The 15,644-nt window shown below is 32.8% G+C and overlaps 1 protein-coding gene across 2 annotated transcripts in view; it reads left to right on the forward strand.

Moving 5' to 3' along the window:
* Positions 1-15,644, forward strand: part of LOC126749132 (plexin-B) — a 559,001-nt gene that overhangs the window by 466,169 nt on the left and 77,188 nt on the right. Inside the window, exon 1 of one of the 2 annotated variants that reach the window (XM_050458787.1) lies at positions 1,145-1,825. The exons of the other annotated variant lie outside the window; for it this stretch is intronic. The gene's annotated coding sequence lies outside the window, so the exon portion shown is untranslated. Of the gene's footprint in view, positions 1-1,144; positions 1,826-15,644 lie in introns of those variants that run through there. 2 annotated transcript variants of the gene reach the window in all.

The raw sequence follows: 15,644 nt of genomic DNA on the forward strand, positions 1-15,644 counted from the left end.
TAATATTTATGGATTAGCCAGAATTGAGTTATTTCAGTAAAACTTATTCCTGCACATGTAGCAATATCTTCATTTTCAGAATAACCTCAATAACCTATAGTTGAAACAGACTTTTTCTCTAGGGTGATCTTCCGATATCTAAAAAAATATAATTTTCTTGTGCCATTTTTTAAATATTTTTCCATAGTACATTAAATGATTCTTTGTTTCTTTTAATTTCCAGAGTTTGTATAGTTCCATTTATTATTTTGTGGATGCTACTAAAGTATTTGCTTTGCTCTGCAATTGTTCGCTTAAAATATTGGCAATTGTCAAAATTTCGGTTAGTAAAAATAGATTCATCAAAAATTTACTTGCTAGTTCTCATAGTTGATAAGGTCCTGAATAACTTTTTAATTTGAATTCTCCTTAATTTCCTTTTTTAAAAGTAAAATTATTAAGGAATATTTTTTTAACCGCTTGACAGTTAGTGGTTCTACAACTTCATCTTAAGCCTGAAATCCTACTTAGTACAAGCGTACTTATTCTCAATTCTTTTTGTATACACACGCTTGATCCGTCACGTTGTTAGGAACATTCGATGAATCCCAAAAAGCGTTCTTCTATTTGAAGCTTATTTGTAACACCTACGATAACATGGTAACTAAAACCTGTAAAATGTACTGCAGTACACAGCATTGAAGTATTTATAAATTTCTCAACTTTTTTTGGGATGTACTAATTTATATTTTGGAGATGCTAAGCATCACCAAACTCTCCCCTAACCTCGCCAATGGAAGATAACGCTTCCCTACTCGTCACCGACTTAAATTGCTCCCCTTATGCTAGTCCCTTTATTTTTATTTCCGTACCCTGCAAATGACTGCATCTTGCAGACGTTTCAAGCGTTACTTCAAATTTTCCCCGATCGGTAATTTCTGATTACTTAGCTCTTAAAACAAGACAAGGAAAGCGTTGAAATTGTACTAAAAGATCTTCAACCCTGGGCAAAGGAAATAGCGAATGCAACTGGAAGGGGATGATTGTATGAAGCGACGCTGTGCACGTGGTGATTAGGGCGACGGCGACGGCGCGTCGCGACGCTTCTCCCCACGCATCGCTCGACATCGCATCGCATCGCATCGCGAAGACCAACACACCTGATGAATTTTAGTTGCGATCCGACAGAAGAGTGAGTGAGAGTCGAGTTGGGCTGAGGTCGATCCGTTTCATTCTCGAGTTGTTCAAACGCTTCGAGACGGGAATTTCAGTTGCCTTTTGTCGTCGCGTGATCCTAGCGGAAATAAGCAGCAAGTTCGTGTGGCTTTAAGCTTTGTATTCTATATGAATATTATTTCTTATTTTCGTCGGACGTTTTTTTTACGAGTTCGAATGAAGAAATCGGATAGATTTAGTGTGTTTCTGTGATGTGATCTGTGAAATTTTTAAGTAGAATTGTGGGAATTACAGGGTTGAACTTCTAAGACTGATTGTGTTTCTGAAGGCTGAAACTTCCAACTTTCTTTTGGACAATTTATCAGTTTTTGTCTGTGATAGTGTGGGTCTTAGATGTTCTTATAAAACTACCACTCTTCCAAAGATAATTTAAGTAAAGTTTAGAAACTCGAGGCTGGAATCTTAACAACTTAATAAAAGGACTTAAATCGAAATACAGTTAACTAGTTTGAATTAACTTTTGTGCTTTGTTTTCAGTAAATTTCTTTGAATTGTGTGTTGTGTTAAACGTGCTTTTATAATGGAAAGGTATAAATTATTAAGAGATTTCGGTGCGTAAAAAGACAAAATGTAACTTTGTTGGACGTATACCTACATTTAACTTTAACAGGTAGGTGCTTTCAAACTTTAATATCCTACCTCTATTTAATTTAAATCTTAAGGAACTCTGTAAAATGTTATGGCATAGGGTTCTCATTGCATCACATGCATTTATTTTTAGTTAAGGCCATTGTGTTGTTTCTCTTTGCTGCAGAGGCAGGTATTGGTATTATACCTTGTTCTCATCCTTCTTTATCTTTTAAACGGGTATACGAATAGTCGATAATCGTATAGCGGGCCGAGATAGCGGTTTAATCAACTAAGAACTAAGATGGTTTTATAAAATATGAGTATCTTCGTTGTTAGAGACTAGACTACTCTTATACTGAAATACAATGAGGTACTTGCTTACTTTGAAAACCCATATTTTAGTAAATTAATGTTACAACCCTAATTGCTATTATCTATGTAAAATGTAGTAAAAAAGAGTATTTACTACAGAAACAATCTATACAGTGCATCCGTAAGGTAGCGGATAAATTCAATAAAAACGAAATTGTCCGTTTCTGAAAAAATGCCTATACTGAACCCATCGCTTTTAATATTTGGTTGAGGGTTTTTTCTACGTGGAAATTAAATATACAGGGTGGCTCAAAAAAAGATATGACGTCATCAATATGTTTTTTAAATGGAAACCACCATTTTTTTACAAAGGATATGGTACAAGTGAATAGTGGTTACATAAGCAATTTTGAACGAAAAATGATAAAATATAAAATTAAAGAAATACCTATCTAAATTAAATTTTGTTATTTTGGTGTTTTAGTTGTGGTTGTTAGTGTCAAAAAGTGAATGTATTTGGGTGCAACTATTTGACGTATTTTTACATTTGCAAGTGGTATTTGTTTATTCTTTTTGAGGGGCGAAAGCAGTGTCATCCTGGGTTTTGTTAGAAACTGCACTTTATTACCTACTGTTATTGTATGAAATATCAGAAAATTAACCGAACGTGAGAGAATCGAAATCTTGTGCATAATTGGTTTCGGAGATATGTCTCGTACTCAAAAGGAGTTGGTTTAGTTGTTTAATGCAACTCATCCTGATCGGTCGCCTATTAGCCAAAGCATGGTAAGCAAAGTTGAAGCAAAGTTTCGCGAATTCGGGCATGTTCGGGATACTCAAAAAGCTGGTCGGGGTTCAATAACTGAAGAAGATGAGCTTAACGTTCTGTTAACGGTCCAATATAATCCAAAGCCACAATCACAGGCACGGCTTCTAATGTTAATTTATCGAGGTCTACTGTGCATAAAGTATTGAAAAAGGTGATAACAATAATTTTGTAAAACAGATAATATTTTCTGACGAAGCGACGTTTATTCTAAACGGCCATGTAAACAGACAGAATTGTCGATACTGGGCAACTGAAAACCCTCATTGGTTTACAGAATGTCATACACAACACCCTCAAAGAGTTAATGTGTAGTTCGGTATAGTGGAAGGAAGAGTTTTAGGACCTTACTTTTTTGATGACATTCTAACTAGTGAGAGTTATTTGGACTTTCTTTAAAATGATCTTATTCCCGGTCTGATAACTTTGTATCCGGATTTGGAAGAACCCGACATGCACCAACGTAATCTTTTTTTTCAGCACGATGAAGCCCCGCCACACTATGCTTTACCCGTTCGCAATTATCTAGATGTTAATAAGTTTTTCCAAATCATTAGATAGGTAGACGAGGGTTCATTGAATGGCCACCTAGAACGCCAGATTTAACTCCTCTCTATTACTTTTTATGGGGATACTTAAAAAGTAATAATGTCACTAAACCAGCGAGTTTAAAGGAAGATTTAAAAGAACAAATACGCCAGGTAATTAGAAATATTACTCCAGATGTCATGGACAACGTTCAAAACGAATTTTTAAACCGCCTTTATTATTGTTAGGTTGTAAACGGTGCCCAATTCGAACATTTAATTTAGATAGTTATTTCTTTAATTTTACATTTTATCATCATTTTTCGTTCAAAATTTCTTTTGTAACCACTATTGATTTGTACCATATCTTTGTAAAAAAATGCGTTTTCTCTTATTCTGCATTAACAATAGTGGTTTCCATTTAAAAAACATATTGATGACGTCATATGTTTTTCCTCCCACCCTGTATGTTTAATTTCCACTTAGAAAGACTATAAATATTAAAATCGACGGGTTGGGGCATTTTTTTCAGAAACGGTCCATTTCATTTTTATTGAATTTATCCGCTATTTTACGGATGCACTGCATGTCGATTACGATTATCTCATAACAAAAAGGATGAAAAGCAATTATTTTGGACATAATAATTATTCGTAATAATTATTTCAACTGATATTTATCGATAATTAAAAAAAATTATTCATAAATTAGTGCAAGTTTCCTACTTAAGTGAAAAAAGTATAACAATTTTAGGTTTAACAGTTTACAAATCGGTTTTCTGCTATTTTACTAATATAAGAAAATCTTTCTATATAGGCCTTTTCTAGCGTCTTTATAGAACACAAAACTGTCGGCGTTACTTTAAAAAAGGTTTTTTTTTGTGGTTATTTTTACTCTAGAAGCATCCGGGACCCAGGAGTGAATAGGGGTGCGGGGTGGAGTAAATTAACTATAAAGTACACGTGAAACAGCATACGTACTACATACCTAAATATAGTGAGGTAAATGAAGGAACGTTCCCTTCGTGCTATGGCGAATATTCGCACACGTTCGCGCCCGATAAATCGTTCGTGCGCGCAAGATAGATCGTTCTCTCGTGCGCGAACGTTCGCCGGAGAATTTTCAGCACGATTCCATATTAGGCGCGCTTTATTTTACGGCGAACATTTAGTAGGTATTCGTATTGCCTGTAACCTTAATCTGATGACCAAAGAGTCCCAAAAACAAGGTGAATCAACGTCAATGGAGATAAATCAACCTCAATCCTTGGATCCTTCCACGTCTACACAGACAGCTCCTCCTCTGGGTGTTCAGGTCCATGATTTATTATTAACATTAGAATCTGAGAATTCAGAGACTGATGAGCCCGATGATGAAGAGAGCGGGGCCTACAGTGTTCACGATTTCGATTCCAATAGTAGCAATTGGGCCAGAAAGTTTCGATTAACTACTCTTGATCTTGATATTGATCCAGAATTAGAGTACCTGAGTTAGGTTAAAACTGTATTTTTGGTTTATTGCAGTTTATTTTTTTATATAAAGGTTTTTTTTGAGTTACTTTTTACTTCTTACATCATAAAACGTTTCTCATGTTATTTTCATGTTACTTTACCTACTTTGTATTTGTATTCACATAGCATAGCACACAAACTATGCTCAGTTTTTAAGAATATAATATCAAACCTGATCGGTAACATAAATTCTTGTATATTCTTTAAAAACCCCTTTAGATGTAATATTTGGTTATTTATGATGAATATTCTTATTCTATCCGGATTTATGAAAATTATGATGTTAAGGTTTTTATAAAGTTAGAACAATAATTGAGTGTCGGTATTTTACAAATCATTAGGAGAATATTGAGCATTTTTCTAGGCATTTTGAGAATTTTGAGCATTTTGAGAAAAAATCATGAAAAATAAGTTTTTAAATACTTTACCACATCCCAAACATAAATTCTCAGGTTTTTTTCGTTTATGCTTGTTTATTCTCGTTCATGCTCGTTCGTGCTCAGGGAACATTCTTTTAAATTACGTACTCGAGAATTTTACATCACTACTTAAATACAAAAAGTAGTTACAGGGTGTTTTTAAACAAAATAGAGTACCGTCAAAAAACCGTACAAAAACAAAATCTTACAATATAAATTTCAACGGACTTTTGCCACAATCGCATACGCATTGAGCAATATCATATATTAGTTTCTTTATATTAAGTGAATTAGTGGCCAAAAATTTGATTTTAAGCCACTTAATAGTGCAATTTGCTTTAAATGCCGTAAGTTTCGGTTGTTTTTTCCATTAAAAAAAAACAAGCTTTCATTTAAAAAAAAAAGAAGCAAATTCGTGTTTCCGCCAGCCACATCTATAAACTTTATACTCAACACAAAGTGCCTAAACCAGAAATATCCCGTTTATTGATAAAAAAGCTGAAAACCGTTTTGTAAATAATTACCCAATTTTCTTTCAAAGAAACTTCAGTCTTGAGAAATAATTTTGTTTCTTTTCATCTATCCTTATATAGTAGACAATTTCATATGACCACCGAAAATTCGTTGTTCATCTCTTAAGCGATGCGATGCATCTCTTAAGCGATGCGATTCTCACCCAGAAAATTTTTCTCTTCGCTAAGCTTCTAAAATTTGTGTTGGCTGTAAGGAAAATATTACTTTTGTATCTATCGTTTTTGCTTAAAAAAAACAAGAGACTTCTCAAAGAATGTCTATCACAACATATCCATATTGTGTAACTCATACTGGTTAGAAATTACAGCCTTTTGTCCGTCTTTTTATAATAAAATATGTTCTACTAGCTTAAAGGAAAATTCCATAAATGATTGTTAAAAAATTATTAGATATAACCAGTTAATATACAATTGTTTTAGAATAAAAAAGACATTTAAATGAAGTCTAAAATGGTATAATATTATATGAAACTTAAATGTTTTAAACCAATTACATACAGGATAACATTTTAAAAACTTGAAATATCCATATATTAGGAACGAAAAACTGAATAACAGAAACCCTAAAAAACAGTTTCTATAAAATGAAAAGGAAACAAGAAGAAACATAATATCGCATCCTTATTTACAACCCCTTGGACAGGCTGAGATCCTAACATCTTAAATAGAAAGGAAGATCGAGTGGATACATCTTGAAGCTCTTTGCTTTCCAATGATACCATAAAAAGTCACATTTCAGAAAATTCCTCGGTGTCAAATTTCAAGTGGTTCAAACTGTCACCAATAAAAAGAGATTAGTCGACGAAACAGCGCTATTGAAATTCTGGTACTGCAAATACTGCAAGAACTAGGTGACGACGACCCGGACAGAAGAATTCAGGTTTGTACAATAATGACAGATAGAATTACGGCTAGTCAAAAATATTTGCTTCAAAATATCAGTTCTGTTAATAATCAAAAATGTCGTTAGTGACATGACTGATGACTGACATGTATTTAGAGAAGGACTTTCAGTAGAATATTACGATTTAGGCTGGTATAATTGGAGTTGGTGATATGGGCCTAATATTTATACAGGTCTGTCGAGCCATTAGTAGTGCGGGAATTAGAAAATCAGAGGGATATACACGGCAATTTATCTTTATAATAACGCTTACTATACTTCCAATAGGATGGAGCAACACCTCACTATGTAGTTCCGTTCCCATTAGGCAATAGTTGGATGACCATTATCCTAACCAATGAATTGGAAGAAGAGGACCTACTAAATGGCCATCTAGATCCCCGGACCTAACATTTTTTGATTTCTTTTTATGGGGTAACCTAAAATCGGTGGTTTTTAAAACGCAACCTTAGTCACTAGAGCAACTCGGGGATAGAATAGTTCAGAGCGTGCTATATCCAGAGAAACGGTAACCGTGCGTGAACGATTTGAAAGTAAGCTTTATTGTTTTCTTCGAAATTACGAAAATCATTTTCAACATTTAATAAAATAATAACAAACAATTCAAAATAGTGTTTTTATTTATTGTTTTCCTTGGTAAAATGAAAAGAATTTTCTGAAATGTGGTGTTCTATGGTATCATTGGAAATTATTAGAAGCTGCAAGAAAATATATTACTCGACTCCCCTTTCTATTTTAGATTTTAGGGTTGTTTTTGTTCCCCCTTTATTTTATGAAAATTATTTTTAGGGTTTTTTGTTCAATTTCTCATTCCTAATATATGGCCACTTCCAGTTTTTAAATTGACACCCTGTGTGTGTAATTTACAAAGTAATTTATAAAAATGATTTAAGAGATTCTATTGGAGTACTGCATTTGTAGACATCTATTTAGTCTGTGGATAGCCACATTTTAGTTTTATTAAACCGCATTTGCCATAATATTATTCTTTGCCTTTAAACCTGTAAACTCCCTTAAGTGGCATCTTAGCGCTGACTCAAATTTTTGAAAGGAGTTGTTAAGTAAAGGAAAGTCAAGAAAAATAACACCGGTGCAAAAGTTGCCGGTGCCCTATTGTCATGAATTACAGCTTTTATAGTAAAATGTATCGAATCGGGGCATTTTAAGTTTGCATTCTAATAAAAATAATTTTACAGTTTTAATTTTACCTTCGAAATCATTATTTTGAGAAATTTAGCCAGTCCAACCTGAACATGAACCTTCGCATGAGGGTTATTAGGTTAAGAAATATTTACATTTAACAGGTATGTTTACTTATTGAATAAAAAGAAAACCCAGATCTAGAAAGCATATCGCTAACGCATACAAGACCCGAACAAGTGACAAAAGAAGACGAGGACTAGCAAGAAAGGAGAGAGCAGCCGACGTATCTGGACTAAAAAAGGATCGAGAAAAAGCAAATGGCGGATTGAAGAATCGGTTTTATTCGGTAGATTTGGTGATTCGTGGGAGCCAAATTTGGCATGATTTTCTAAGATTATTTGTCTAAAAGTTTAAAAACTTAAAAATTAATTCAAAGTACCAAAGTAGAATCAAAACCTGTTTTTGATACTAGGTCACAGTAACAATCTTGGAACTGTGTACAACAATATTTTTTTACATATTCTTTTCTCGAAACAAAAAAACTATTTAAAAATAATTCATGTATTTCATGAAGTACGTGAATTAAGTATTTAATATTGTACAGTTGCAATTGGTACCTGGATAGACGTATAATAGACTCGGGTTTACTTAGTATTAAGTACTTGTAACAGACCTATATGGCATCCTGCTGAGACATGCGCGACCTAAACAAGTTTGAAAACTAGACGAGAAGTAGAAAGAGAAGAGAATGCAGCCGACTTGTACGAAAGGAAGAAGAAAAGGTAAATGGCGGATCGGTCCTCCTCGGTTTGTATAATGTGCTTCGGTTAATATTTTTTCTCTTTAAGAACTACCACTGACCAACTATTCTGTTTCAAACCATTAACGATGGACCAAAAACTTTTTTTGACATGAACAGCGATACTTTCGGTTCGGTATGCCGAGGTCTTAAGCAAACATTTGTTCCTAGGAAAATAAAAATAGGAAAGATAAATTAATATATTTATTTATTTACGAAAATATTTACATGTTCTCGTAACCAAATCCATAAACAAAGAGGTATTTAAAAATTATCATTTGCTCTTCACCATGCAAAAGAAACATTATATTTTGAATACCACCGGAGCTGATGTTCCCTGTGATATCATACATTTCGAAAGTAAATTAAATATTAAGCAGTTGCAATTGAAACCTAGGCGGGTGTATAAATATAGACGCGGGTTCACTAAGAATGTGGGTATTCTTATTTAAGGGTTAAAGATGGTAAAAGGAAATCACATAGAAAAAGAAAGTATTTTCCAAGTCTTAATCTAATTGCCTATGTCATTATCTGCTTAAAAATATACTAAGTTATCTATCTATTTAACTAAGGTATAGCAGACATTTAACAAAAGCTTGTATGTTCGATATAACTGGTGATCTTTGCATGGGGAAAACGGTTGTTGGGTCCTATAGGTTAACGCTCAAAGTTAAAAGCTAACGCTAAAAATTAAAAAGTTTTATCTAAATATGCATAGTACAAAATTATTTCGTGACAAATATGATTCTGAAAAAAAACATTAAAGACATGTATAACATTGAAGTGAAATTTCATAGCCATAAATATGCCGGTATTTATAATGTTAAAGCAATATACGCTTCAGTTGAACACTTTGCCAACCTCAAAAGCAGCGTCTCTAGAATTTTCGAAATTAATTTATACTATTCTGAAAATAATATAATATACTTTTGATACTATAATGGAGAAAAACATTACGAATATCAAATAACATCAACAAAAGACAGCCGAAATGAAACTATTGAGTCCTCTACAATAAAAAAAAATTAAAGAACTGTTATGCTGTAAAAGCAAAGTAATTTTACTAAAGGTTATGTGAAAAATGCATTCCCGAAATAAAGAACAATATTATTTATTTATTAATTTATAGCCTCAAACGAAATAGAAATTAATCTTGATTTTTAAAAAAATAATTTATGAATTTGTAGGTTCTATCTGATATCAGAATAATTTTTTCTTTGAAAAAGTTTTTTTTTTGTAAAATTTTTCAATTGCAGTTACCGTATTTCTTCATAATATTGTTTTTCTTCAAATTTATAAATTGTCACATTTTTTTTATATTGTATTACATTGTAGGCTGGCATCCATTTTTATTACATTTATATAAAGTAATATATAGAATTTTCAAAATAAGTTATACAAATTGCACCGATTAGGTGCATTTTGCATTTAAAAAAAACTTTATTAAGTATTATTCCTAATTCTTCGTGATTTCATCGTAATCATTATTTCGCCAAACTTAAATTGTCTTTTAGCTAAATTAAATTTAAGTACACTATAAAATGTAGATTTTATAGAAACTAGGTTAATTAATGTTGTTTTTTTCTTAATAAATTAAGTTTCTTCCGTGTATATTTGACAGCAGCGTCTAAACAATCGCATCGAAGAAACTTCCACAAGTAGTAGGAGTAAAGAGCACTTTTAAATTTTTAAATAATAACTTTATTAATATCCTATGTGTATACAGGGACAAAATTCAGGGGCGTGTTGCTTGGACGAAATTAAGCAGAAAAGTGCCTATTAACATATGCGTTAAACGTCTTAAATTTTACACTACAGGGCAAAGTTGAAAAAAAACTATTTTTTCGATAAATTTGATACCCCTGTAGAGATTTTTCTGAAAATGTTTTAACATTTAAGTACTTTCATCATACTTCACCGTCTACCTTTTTACCCCATTATTCTCTTGCCCAAAACTTTTACATTTTATAAACATTGTTTTCATCAGTTGACATTGGCATCAGTGAATCATTCAAAGTGACTGTTTTCATAAACGTCGAAATCGAACGAAATGTGCGATATGCACTTTGTTTATGAACTAGCTAACGGCAACGTACGAGAAGCTATGCGTATTTATGCTGACCGTTATCCCAATCACGTCATTCCGCATCACTTTATGTTAACTCGTTTGCATAATCGTCTAAGAGAAACTGGTAGCTTTAAAAAACTTACCGCTGAAACCGGACATCCTCAAACAGTTACTCCTCAATTGGAAGAACAGGAACTTAATGAAATTGAGGAAAGCCCTACCACGAGCACTAGATAGGTTGCTCAGAGGTTACACATTAGTCATTTTACAGTTTGAAATATGCTTAAAAGGAATATTTTTTACATATATCATAGGAAGCGTATGAAGGCACATTTGCCGGACGACTTTCCGAAAAGAGTGGCATCGTCTCGTTGAATACAAGAACACAGAAGGCAATATGCAACGTTTTTTAGGAAAGTATTCTTCACCGATGAGGCTATTTTCTCCAGGGACGCAATCATGAATTTTCATAACAATCACATATAGAGTAATAAGAAGGCAAAAGCGGTGTCACCAGTTTTTGCTTAACACTTGGGTTGGAATATTGAAAACTTTCTGATTGGCCCATTTTTGTTACCGGAAAGGTTTACTGGAGAAGTATATCGTGGATTTCTTGAAAATTATTTGCCAGCACTGCTTGAAGAACTTCCTATTCAGCTTAGATAACGAATGTTTTATTACATGACGGTGCTCCAGCACATTTTAGTTTAGTTACTCGGAAGTATTTAGATATTACATATCCAAATCAATGAATAGGTCGGGAAGATACCCAACCTTGGCCATCACGGTGTCCCGGCCTAAATCCGCTTGATTTTTTTCTAAGGGACCACCTTAAACATTCGATTTATAGAACTCCAATTGAAAATGTGGAGGAATTGCGGAATTGCATTATAGCGTCTTGTGAAATAATTCGACAGGGCGCAGATGTTCACCAATTAATGCGACGTTTTTTACTTAGTCTATAACTACTTGTATTGATGTGCAAGGTGGCCGCTTTGATAAACTTTTGGAATCTTGTTAAGTATTTCTTTAATAAATAATTCATAAAAAATGGCGTATTTTATTTCATCACTTAAAAACTGTATTATTTTGAGGAAAAAAAATGGAGGAGCTACAATTTTTTTATTCTTAAATTACAATGTTTCAGTTTCGCAACAAAATAACGATAATAATAAAAATAATATAAAAAGTTTTTTTTTCATGCGAAAACCTCGAGTTGAGCGAAAAACTACCGTCCGAGACTAGATATACTCTAAAAAAATAAAGGATTTAAAAATATTTTTTATTTAAAAAAAAACCAATAGCGTACACTTTTCTTTAAAAAATATTCAGTTCAGTACCCTCATGAACGCCAATGGCGAATATAAAAATTTAAATTTTATATAGGAAAAACGCTATGGATGTTTTTAAAGTTTTTAGTGTAAAATCTAAGTTGTTTAAGACATTTTTTAGGACACGAACTTTTTTCCTTGATTTCGTTTAACGAAAAGGCCTCTGAATTTTGTCGCAATATTAAAAAAACACCCTGTATATTGTTACTATTTATAGAACTTGATTATTGAGCTTTTCGCTGCAAATCATATTTTCAAACTCAAGTTATCAGATTTATTTATACATTCTAAGAATGAAAAAATCAACTTTAGGAACACTTTAATGTAATTTAGATACACAGGGGGACGCTTAATTTTATATTTGACTCACCTCAGGCTAATCTCACTTTGATATGTAAAATGGGAAGCACACCGTGTGATACATCGTTGTAAGCAACAGTAAAATATCTATTCAACAGTGCCAAAAAAAAACTAAATCGGTTGATGTACCAGCGGATAGTGAGCTAAAATGTCTGGTAATAATGAATATTTTATCGAGGTTACACTTTGGTATGTTAAATGGCTCTCCTATAGTGTGATACATTATTTTAAAGGGCATACAATCTACCAGCCAACGGTGTATTAAAAATATAAATTTACAGTAGAGGCGTGAAAAAGATATCAAAAAATAAACAATTTAATCAGTTCACAGAATGTATTTTTTAAGAAGTTATTAAGGGTGATTCGATTTAAAATAAAAGTACTGTAAATGAAAACTATTTTAATTATGAATTCTAAAGTATTCACTCTTTGATCAATGGCTGAATTATTATCTTAAATATTAACTTATCATGCCAAAATATTATAATTTTTTATTTGATTTTAAACAAAAAATTATGGATTTATTTACAATAGAAAGTCTTTAAATATTTCTAAAAGTGTTATAATACTAAATTAGACGGGATGACCTCGGGGGAATTTCTTGAAAAATTTCTAGAAAAATTGGAAACGAAATCTTAAAGATCTTTATGGAAAATTTTCTATTAAAAAGCTGCATAAAACAAGAATAGAAAGCTTCAGATGGAGTTCTCTATACCTCGCCTCAGAAAAAATAGAATAACATGTATTCAAAAGATATAACACGTCAAAATCATTTGAATTTATAATACATTTTAGAAAATGTTAATGGCTATTAAAACATTTCTTAATAGATACTAAATAACTCCTTAAAGCATTCTTTAATTTATTAAATAATAGTAAACATATTACCGAAGGTAATTTATGAAAGAAGATTCGAGCGTAATGAAGTGCTGCATTCCTCAAGGTTTCCACTTTAAAAATTTCACATATTATCAGTGAATATATTGCCTGGTAAAGTCGGACTTATGTACTAGGCGAAATTCTAAAAAGCTATATAAACAAAGGTCAATAAAACATCATCTCTATAATAAGCCCTTGTTGCTGCAACCCTTGCAAACTGCCCTTTTCTGTAGTACAAATATTTAGGTGTGTGTCCAAAACATCTCTATGCAAGAAATCCATAACACTTTTAAAGTATGTTAAGCAATTAAACAGACTCTAGACTCAACAATACGCCCCAAATTTCGGCGAACAAATAATCCCGACTTGATCCTACTGGAATCTAGCTCAATCTGTTGTTCAAACGTTAGATTTTTATCTTAATTTATTCCCAAGGATTTATTCCTATAAGGGTTTTTCATCTGCTTGCATCAGTGTTAAGATTACATTGAATCTTTTCTTTAATTTATAATAAGCCTTCCTCGCAGGTTCAGACATATTTTCTTATAAGACTTCATGACTCTTGTGTAATCAGCATATGTCACCAAATAGTTGGCCAGAGTTGTTGTAATATCGTTTATATTGATAAGAGGAGATCCTTAAGGACCCCATAGATATTACATAATCTCTTACAAAACTAGACTTAAAAAGAGGTTACTTGTCTGCGATTGAACAAACAACTTTCTTTTAGACTTACAATCTTTTGTGCCTCTTGCAAAACACTAAAAAGTACTAATACGAGGGCGGGTCAATAAGTCCGTGACTTTTTGAATTTCCCGCCCTTTAATGGAAATGGCAACTCTGCTCCTGTCAATAGAGAACTGTCAGTTGACGCCTGTCAAAATTTGAACAAGCTGCGTCATTTAGTTTGTGTTTGACAGCTGTTGATAGCAGACTACCACTCGTTTTGAGAAGAAAATGGAAAAAAGTGAAATTTCGTGTGCTCATTAAGCATTATTTTTTACGGAAAAAAACCATTACTCAAACCAAGGCTAAGCTTGATAAATATTATGGGGACTCTGCACCATCCATTTCCATGGTAAAGAAGTGGTTTACTGAATTTCGATGTGGCCGTACAAGCACGGAAGATGCCGAACGTTCTGGACGCCCAGTCGAGGTCTCTATATCCAAAACAATCGAAAAAATTCACGATATGGTTTTAGCCGATCGGAGATTGAAAGTGAGAGAGATTGTGGAAGCCATAGGCATCTCACATGGTTCAGTAGTTTCAATTTTAAATGATCATTTGGGTATGAGAAAGCTTTCCGCAAGATGGGTGCCGCGTTTGCTCACAATCGACCACAAACGCAACCTTGTGACAATTTCTTAGGAGTGTTTGGCGTTATTCAACCGCAATATGGACGAATTTTTACGTCGTTTCGTCAACATGGATCCACCACAACACGCCGGAGACCAAACAGCAGTCAAAACAGTGGATTTCTCGGGGTGAATCGGCGCCCAAGAAGGCAAAGGTGGGTTTGTCAACCAATAAAGTCAAGGGTCCACACATGTGCAGTTTCCATGGCAAAAATCCATGAATTAGGTTACGAATTATTTCCTCATCCGCCCTATTCTCCAGATTTAGCCCCCAGTGACTATTTCCTATTCCCAAACTTAAAGAAATGGCCCGGCGGAAACAGATTTGACTCCAACGTCGAAATCATCTCTCAAACAAATGCCTATTTTGATGACCTCAACAAATCATATTTTTCCGAAGGAATAAAAAAATTGGAGAAACGTTGGACTAAGTGTATAGAATTCAAAGGAGACTATGTTGAAAAATAAAATAACTTTTTATATAAAAACCTGTCTTTTATCCAAAAAGTCACGGACTTATTGACCCGCCCTCGTATATTTTATAGAATAAGTGTCCCTTTCTATTTCTGCAATTTGAAACTGCCTTAACACTGAAAATATAAATCTCAAGAAAAAATATTTTCTTTAAAAAATAGAAAGATATTCCTTTATTTTATATTATAATAATGAATCAGAATAAGCTGCACAAACAAATAAACTCATAAGATAAATAGTGTCATGATCGTATTTTAAATTTTGTCTGTAAAAAAAGTGCCTTAAGCTAACGGAAAGTAAAGAGTGCTTGATGCTCCAAAATACACTTAACTTGTATAAATAATATCACATAAATATTTTCAATTTATTTTTCGTAAGTACCGTGAGAAAATTTTTAAATTTGTCATGATAATTACA

This window comes from Anthonomus grandis, chromosome 22 (genome assembly GCF_022605725.1).
Source record: "Anthonomus grandis grandis chromosome 22, icAntGran1.3, whole genome shotgun sequence".
Classification (NCBI taxonomy): domain Eukaryota; kingdom Metazoa; phylum Arthropoda; class Insecta; order Coleoptera; family Curculionidae; genus Anthonomus; species Anthonomus grandis.